We start from the raw sequence: 8,802 nt of genomic DNA, 5'->3' as shown, positions 1-8,802 counted from the left end.
ACGCTAAGCTCGTTCAGATCCAGTTTACATATTTTTAAGGACGTCATCTTAGTCCTTATTAAACTCTTAATAAAGAGAAGCGAACCCTTCAGTGTGGAAATATCACTGAGTGGCACGTTCAAAAACAATCAGTAAATACGGTCTTGAATTCTCATGGGTTTTTGGAAAAGCAATTTAGAATTCCGTATACATGGCACAGGCTTTACATGTCACATCATGTTTCTTGAACTGAGCATCACGATTTTGTGATGTTCTGTAATTTTTAAGTTGTTCCTGTATTTATTTATTTACTTGATCCTTAAAAGCTGTTGCTGAATTTTACTTTAGTTTTTTTCTTTATTTAGGTCATTTATGTATTTACTTTGCATTGTGGATGCGTTGTCAGCAGCCCCTGTAACTCTCTTCTCTTAATTTGTCTCTCGGTCTTCGTTTGGAATGAGTAATTTTCTGACAAAGGGAGAAAAAAAAAGATATATTCTAGATCAGCAGTATTTTTACGTAGGCAGTCGCCAGAAATTTTCTTTTTCTATTTCTATCCTTGTAACCATGTCACTATCAAAGGTGCTGGATGTAAGAATTTTACTGGGCTGACGTTATCCGCCTGATAGTTAGGAACCTGAACCTTGAACTTTCCACTAAGACGGCTATCCTATCAGCAAGTGCAAAGTACCGGCGCTACTGTATCGCCGTTTGGTGAATGGATTTTGAACCATACAGTCGCTTTTGGTGGAGTTTTTCTTTTCATGGAGTTCACCACTTATCAAGGCCCAATGGCCACTCGGGTATAAGGGATATTGTGTGTACAGTAATCAATGGGATAGTGTAGCAATAGTATTGGAGAATTGATAAGGTGTCATTACTTAGGGGGCGGTTCATCAGGAATTTGTTTGTGTTGGACTTGAATACATCCAGGTTGAAGTCGGGAGGGAAACAGGCAAGCGGAACAGAGTTCCGTAGTCGTGCAGTTCTAAGAAAGAAGCTTTGTTCATAGAATCTACGTTTTGATTTAGGCACAGATAAGGAGTGGGGGAAATTATTGACGGTGGTTTCAGCTAGTCGGGTGTTTTTTGAAAAAGATTGGCGAGGGAGGACCAGAGAATGGAGCTCAGACGAGCACTTGCCATGGAAATAGCGATAGAACAAAGCCAGGCTCGTTACGTCTCTTCTATAGGAAAGAGGTTGCAGGGAAGAGAAAAGAGCATCCCCCACTAAGCCACGAAGTCTATTTTGTACTCTGTCAATGCTGGATGGGCTGTTTTTAGCAGCCACTGCCGAGATGTGGCAGCAGTACTCCATCTTTGGACGTACTTGGCTCTTATATAGATAGAGAATTGCATCATTAGTGAGATATCTTCTGGAGCGGTAGAAGGATCCCACCATTTTCCCAGCGACCTTGGCAACAGACTTGATGTATGTGTTCCTTTTAAGATCAGGAGTAAAGGTCAAACCCAGAAGCTTATCAAAACATGGGGCCTCCCCTAGACGAGAGCCATCCATTTCAATTGATGCCAGATGGGCATCAGAGCATTTATGATGTAGAGCTGGGAGCTTGGTCTTAGATGCATTAAAAGTAACCAGCCACCTCTTTCCCCACTGTACCACGCGCTCAAGATCAGAGGAGAGAGAATCAGAGAGAACATCATCATTTACGGCCTTTGATGTGTTGCCATAGATGGTTGTGTCATCAGCATAGATGTCAACGAATGATTTAAGTATGTGTTTAGGGAGATTATTGATGTACATCAGGAAGAGAGTTGGGCCCAGTATGGACCCCTGAGGGACTCCAGCATTAACACTGTGGGACTCTGATTTCTGCCCATCAACCACTACTCTTATGAACCTATCAGAGAGAAATAACTTAATGATCAAGAAAACATTTCCAGTTATACTGTAGCTGGAAATCTTGTGTAGTAGGCCTTTATGCCAAACCTTATCGAAGGCCTTTGATATTTCGAGAGCAATTGCCCTAGAAATGAAGCCTTTGTCGAGAGATTCGCTAATCCTATGAGATATAACCGTTAGCACATCTGCTGTAGATCTAGCAGAACGGAAACCATATTGCGTGTCGCTAAGAAGGTTGTTTCTGCTAGGGTGGTTGACTACTTCTCTGTTTATTGTGGATTCCAGCAATTTACTCATGACACACAGGAGACTTATTGGTCTGCACTGAGAGGGGGATGACTTATCACCTGAATTTTTAAATACAGGGCATACTGATGAGGTTTTCCAGGGTGTTGGAAAGCACTTCTCCTTAAGGCAAAGCTTAAATAGTTTCATGGGGGCAAGTTCTGGTTGTAATTTTTTAACACTATAATTGGAATACCGTCGAGACCAGTTGCTTTACTGGAGTCAATGTTCTTGATTAACTTGGCGACCCCACGCACAGATATTTGTATGTTGCATAGCGTGTTGTCTGTTATAGGAGGGAATATGGGGAGTTGATGGCCTTCGTCGCACAGGGTAGAATTTGCCGCAAAGTTTTTGGCAAATAATTTGCCCTTGTCGGATGCTGTCGAGATCACGTCTGGTCCATTGATAATGGTTGGGATAGAACGCAGGTTCCTGTTTAGGATCCTATTTGTTATTTGCCAGAACTGGTGGGAACCAAGCCCTGCTCAGCTACTTTGGATTTAACGGATTGAGCATATAGTTCTCTTGCATTTTTTATTACTCTTTTACGGTGGTGTCTGGCGGTCCTTAAAGCAGCTTTAGTTTCAGTGCATCTATTACGTTGGTAGCTACGGAAAAAGTGATTTCTGTGTGCGATGGCAGCAGCACATTCAGGGGGGAACCATGGCTGGCTGTTAGGTTTTTGTTGGAATTTTTTGGATTGTATGAATTGGTCTATGCCTATAATTAACCATTCGGTCAGGTCTGATACTATAGAGGACACATCCTTTTTAAACATGGAATGGAGGTAAATCAGATATGAATGTACGAAAGCTATCGCAGTCCGCCTTAGAATATCGGTATATAGTACGGTGGAGAGGTACGTCTGTAGATTTATTATATTTCATTTTTATCTTAACTGATACGACGCAGTGGTCAGAGTATCCCAGAGGAGATAGAACAGAACATGAGCATAGCTCAGGGTAAGTAGATAGAAAAAGGTCTAGAAGTCTTGCGTACTGACCGGTAGTATCGGGCACACGGGTGGGCTCGCGGACAATCTGGGTGAGGTCATAGGCAATGGCAAAATCATGGCAGAACGTCCCCTCATCTTCAGTCTTATTTGAGTGCGTCCGCTATTCCACATTATGGACATTGAAGTCATCGCAAATGTGAATGTTAGCCGAGGGATGAGCAGACAGGATGTGGTCAATTTTCTCTGATATACTCTTAAAAACAGTAACTTCGCTGCTGCGAGGGCGATAGAGGGCAAATATAAATGCGGTGGTGTAACCAAGTGCAACCCGGAAGCACATATTAGGGTCTTCTCTGGAGATATCCCTGCCACATGGGAAGCCATCTTTAATGTAGGCACATATTCCATGCCCGTGGCGATCTTGTGGGTCAGATTTAGATGTTAAGTTAGAGTATCCTTTAATTATGAACTCATCTAGAGAGGTGGTCGGCCCTATTCCAGTTTCGCTTAGAAAGAATATGTCAAGTTACGTCTCCTGTAATTGTCTTTCAACCTCTGGAAGGTTAGAACGTAGACCCCTGATGTTGGAGAAGGAGACACGGTAGTAGGGGTCTACGTAGGAGGATGGGGTTCTAGGTTTATTCGTGTTTCTTATTTGAGATATTTCATGTTGAGGATTTTGGGATTTGTGGAACAGGTCAACATGCTTAGTTAGAGCAGAACAGAGAGGGAAAGTAAGAGAGGAAAGACGGGAATTTTTTATTGTAGCACATGATAAGGTAAAGCCGTAACAATTACCCACTAGTATGGCATCAAGAGGCCCCACCAGAGACTACTGCACGGTCTAGAATCCATTCATCAAATGGCAATACACTAGCCCCAGTACTTTTCACCTGCTGATAGGACAGCCTCCTTAGTGGTTATTCCAAGGTTCGGGTCCCTGACTATCAGGCGATTAACGTCAGCCCAGATGAAAACGTTTACCTCCAGCACCCTTACTAGTGACATGGCCGCAAGGATAGACATAGAGACAGAAAATTTCCGACATCTCAGACTATTCACGAAGTACTACCGACCTGGGAAGCAGCTTTTTCTTCACCCTTTGTCAGAAACATCACCCATTAGAAATGAGGACCGAGGGACAAAAAAGGAGAAGCGAGAGTTACTGGAGCTGCCGATAACACATCCACTGCATTAACTACTGTCCATTAAAAAATAATGACAAGAGGGACTTATTTATATCTACTTAGTATAAATCCTTTGCCCATTCCCAGTTTAGAATAGAATTTGAAGATAGTCTCCCCTCCCATATTAATCCTCAATATTCTCAATGCCATATTAGTGGGTAATTGTTATGGCTCTACCTTATCATTTTCTACAAAAAAAGTATTATTCACTTCTTTTTCTCTCTTACTTTCCCTCCGTGCCCTGCTTTAACCAAATCTGTCGACCTATTTCACAAATCCTAAAACCCCACCACGAAAAGTCTCCAGAAAGAATACACGATTAAATCCAGAACTAGCGTAAATCCCCACTACCATGTCTCCTCCAACATCAAGAGTCTACGTTCCAACTTTCCAGAGGTTGAAATCCAATTACAGGTAACCAAACCAGACTTACTCTCTTAAGCGAAACTGGCATTGGACCGACTATTTCTCTATATGAGTTCGTAATAAAAGGATATCCTAATTTAACATCTAAATTTGACCCCCAAATCGCCATTGACATGGAATATGTTCCTACATTAGAGATAGATTTCCATGTGATAGGGACATCTCCAGAGAAGACCCTAAATTTTCCTATATGTACTTCTGGGTTGTACTTGCTCACACCACTGTGTTTATATTTGCCCCCTATCGCCCCCATAACAGCGGGGTTACTATCTTTAAGAACATATCTGAGAAAATTGACCACATCCTGTCTGCTCACCCTTCCGCTAACATTTACGTCTGCGGAGACTTCAATGGTCATAATGTGGGATGGTTATCCCACTCAAACAAGACAGATGATGAGGGGAGTTTCTGTCACGATTTCTTCATTGCTTATGACCTAGCTCAGCGTAATAAACGCACTGAGACTAAAACTGCTGGTACCAATAATTACATAAGAAAAAAGAGTTATTGATTTTAAACTACCTAAAATCTGTATATCACCACCTCACAGCTGTATTTTAAACGTTTGCAAAAATATATGCACATCTTCAATGTTTTTTTACAGTAATCCTAAACTTTTAAAAAAATTAATAAACTGTACAGGTAAATATTTAGAGATTAAAAAAAATTTTGTTTTTTAATCGGGATCGGGAATTTAATTCAGAATCGTTAAATCGGAATCGGAAAAATATTGGAATCGTCCCATCACTATTGCATACATATACATTTTTAATTACCTTCTACCTGAATTGTTTATCAACATAAAAACGAATATTAATATTCATAACAAACAGATTATTGTGTGCGTATCTGAGTACGTGTTAGTGTGGATTGCCCGTGGGTTGTGCGTGCATAAAAGGCCGATGATTCTTTATTACAACAATCATTAATAAGGACGAACCAAATCGATTATAGTTTTTTTTTTGGGGGGGGGGTAGTAAGCAAATAGTGTCGGCTAATTTATGGCAGATGGGATGGGGGATAGACTGTGTTGCTCCACGGTAGCAACTTCGAGAAAAAAAAGGACATTGATATACTGCCCTCCATTTGTCCAGACAAGAGAAACCATGAGAGAGAGAGAGAGAGAAAGAGAGAGAGAGAGAAAGAGAGAGAGAAAACTGCGTCGATTATAATGATAATCGATTTTAATGATGATAATGATCCGTTCCATCATAACGATAATGAGCTCGACTAATCAGCTATGATTATGAGGAATTCTCCCCTACTCCTATCCCTACACTTTTAGCACACCACCCCCTAACATCACCCCGTCTCACTCCCACACCCGAACTCGATCTCGACAAGCATTTAGCTCTCTCCAAACCCACGCCTCTTGTTTCTATCCAAATGAAAAATTTGAATGCAAAGCGAGATAAATCCAATTTCATCAAATTAACCCTTTATGACCTGGTTCAACTAATTCGCTCATTCGTAAATAAATGAATATAACGGCATAAATAAATTGAGAATTGATTCAAACACGCCTTGTACGTATTAGTTCAGTATCTAGGTAAATGCCAGATACCTCCGGATTGCTACTGTCCATTGCTTACATTCAGTATGCCGCCATCTATAATTAACAATAAATATGTTTTTAATCAACTACATAATAATTCAGGCCATAAATGGTTTTAAAAAATCTCAGATTATTAAAAATACAAAAGTTTAAAATATAGAATTCAACTGTAAAATTTTCTTTTAGTTTATAGATTGAAGGATTTTGATGGAATTGTTGAAGTAATTAAATTCAAAATTATAACTCGACGTAACTTGACGGTTACATCCATGCTCAGACTTGTGCTGGAAAGTTATATTAAATCTTTCTAATTGAAATATGCCGTATACCACACGGTATATAGAAAAGTGCATAATGTAGGCTATATTCAGTTTAATTTACTTTTGAACACGGCGATAAATAGTGATCGGAAACTCGTTATGGATATTCAGATACGTCTGATTTTTGCAACATTTAGCAACATTTGGCCAATAGTTATTAAATAATAATTTAAAACTATTTGGAAAATATCAGTTTCTTTAGAATATGTCATAAGCTATTAATATGGCCATGGTAAAACATTAAATTTTATATATATCAGATGTACATCAAATTGTCTTGATAATCATTAAACAGCAATTAAGTGAAATAACCCAACTTTTAATTTTTTCTGGAACTATATATACTAGTAGGCTGCCCGGCATGGTCGGATCGTAAAATACGCATAAATATTTTAATTCGTACAGAAACTGAGACATGTGCATGCTAGTATAATGTTTTTTTTTGTTTATTTTTTTTCTAAACCATAATTAAAAAAAATACTCGAGCTGAGATCGAAACACAAACTTAAAGACAGTGAGTCATGTTCAATAACTTTTACATAAAGCGTGACACGACCTTTCAAAGGTGTTTTCAAACCACTAAGTCTTAACATAAGTAATCTCTATTGTGAACTATTCATGTATACGCATTCGTGAAACAATTGACAAACAGATAAAAATCGGATTACTCCGACCTACTGATTTTTCAATTTTTACCTAGTAGCAACCTTTTTTCGGATACAAACGAATTAAAAAGTTTTCCACACGCCTGAATAATATATATATATATATATATATATATATATATATATATATATATATATATATATATATATATAATTTAAAGGAGATTAGAATAATAGTCTAAAGAGCTAAGTGTATTTTAATGTAATAGTGAAATTACTAGTTTAATCAAAATACAGGAAATGCTCGTTGTAATTTAGATATATAATACGCTCGATAGTTAAATGTCCTAGAGCTAATTCAATATTAAGTAATGTGATTTATAATTTAAAAATTTAAAAAAAAAAAATTTTAATTTAAAAATCAAAATTTAATTAAATTAAAAATCAGTTTCATAAGAAGGAACAACAACAAAGTCAATTATCTGTACGATCGTTTCGGAAATCCGTGCTTTTTATTTGTGGTATACATGAAGTCACGTAGAACAATTATACATAGTTTTTTTGGTAAGCACGGTCTGCTCATCAGCAAATTTAGGAGGATTTCTATTGAATTGAAAAGACGGTAAATACACACACATGTAGTCAAAAACATATTCAGATAGATAGATAGATAGATAGATAGATAGATAGATAGAGATTTTACACCGTATGTATCCTGAAAGCGAGGATGGTCTGAGATAAAAAAAACATTTATTTAAACTGGAGAAAAATGAGAATCTGAGCGTTGGTTGTGAAAAGAGAGGGTAAAATAACAAGCTACTGTTCTCACATAATATCACATACACTACGTTGGACAAGAGAGGGAGAATCAGAAAAAAAATTGATCATCAATGCTCTTCAAAGTGCTGTCATAGATAGCTGTGTCGTGTGTATAGATATAAACAAAATTAATTCAGATATATACATAGCATGCCTCCTGAAGTCAAAGAATGTACTTAGATTGAAGAATAAATGTAAAATTTGTTCAGCGAAAAGCAATATATTTTTAGTCGCGTGCAAATGACTATACAAGTCACTCCGTCGGTTCGTCGATCGGTCTGTTGGTCGGTTTTGTGCTTGGCATTTTTGGTTAAGATCAAAGGTCTATTGTTAATAGATGCTGTTCTTAGCTTTTTAAGCTTTTCTTGGCCTTTTGGCCAAGATCAAAGTGTAGTATATGTTCTTACTACATGCTGTACTTATGTTTGTAACTTTGTGATATAAAGTGGGGGATCACTTTTCTGTATTAATTAAGTGTAAAATGATCACCCACTTTACAACCAGTCAGTCTCAAAGCCATTCAAGTCATTCTCCAGATCATTCAAGTTGTTTTTGAAGGATTCCAGTTATTTTTTAAGCATTCAAGTCATTCTTAATTTCATTAAAGTCATTCTAAGTCATTTACTTTTTATTTATTTAAGTCATTTCAGCCCATTTTTCGGTCATTTTATTTTATCTTTAAGAATTTCATGTCAATCCTACATTCACACATTCATTCATTACACGAAAGCACGTGACTAAAGGCTATCGGCCTTATTATTCTTCCTTGTAGGTTTTACAAATTAAAATATGTTCGTACACTGTC

General features: G+C 37.8%; 1 pseudogene; it reads left to right on the top strand.

The window, feature by feature from the left end:
* The first annotated feature begins 8,354 nt into the window (after positions 1–8,354).
* On the top strand, positions 8,355–8,495 carry LOC145277207 (U2 spliceosomal RNA; annotated as a pseudogene).
* Positions 8,496–8,802: the final 307 nt, after the last annotated feature.

The sequence above is a fragment of the Euprymna scolopes genome, chromosome 5 (assembly GCF_053919585.1).
Source record: "Euprymna scolopes isolate OS-2025 chromosome 5, ASM5391958v1, whole genome shotgun sequence".
In the NCBI taxonomy this organism is placed as follows: domain Eukaryota; kingdom Metazoa; phylum Mollusca; class Cephalopoda; order Sepiida; family Sepiolidae; genus Euprymna; species Euprymna scolopes.
Note: the sequence above shows the minus strand (reverse complement) of the source record. Positions and strands in the feature narration are given on the sequence as shown.